At 31.1% G+C, this 286-nt stretch overlaps 1 protein-coding gene and 1 long non-coding RNA gene across 3 annotated transcripts in view; one reads left to right on the forward strand and one right to left on the reverse strand.

Annotated features, from left to right (window-relative positions):
- Positions 1-286, reverse strand: part of slc2a6 (solute carrier family 2 member 6) — a 10,602-nt gene that overhangs the window by 4,521 nt on the left and 5,795 nt on the right. The window lies entirely within an intron of this gene.
- LOC112146084 overlaps positions 1-286 on the forward strand; it is a 3,079-nt gene that overhangs the window by 894 nt on the left and 1,899 nt on the right. The window lies entirely within an intron of this gene.

Raw genomic sequence — 286 nt, forward strand, 5'->3', positions numbered from 1 at the left:
ATATATAAAAAAAAACATTTGGAAAGATGCTAGCTTCTTTTTATATTTTTTCTCTGTTTTCATGCCAAAAAATAGACATAATATATATATATATATATATATTTTAAAGGAGGCAATGAATCCAAATCCAAACTTCTTAAAGGCTAAAGTAAGACTATGCGGCTCCTTCTAGGTTTTGATCAGTAGAAAACAAGCCCAAATGGCTCTCACTGTTAAAGGTTGCCGACCCCTGCCCTAAAGGGACATTGAAGTTAAAAAAAATGTTAAAAAGTTTCTGGTAATTACC

This window comes from Oryzias melastigma, linkage group LG8, assembly GCF_002922805.2.
Source record: "Oryzias melastigma strain HK-1 linkage group LG8, ASM292280v2, whole genome shotgun sequence".
In the NCBI taxonomy this organism is placed as follows: Eukaryota; Metazoa; Chordata; class Actinopteri; order Beloniformes; family Adrianichthyidae; genus Oryzias; species Oryzias melastigma.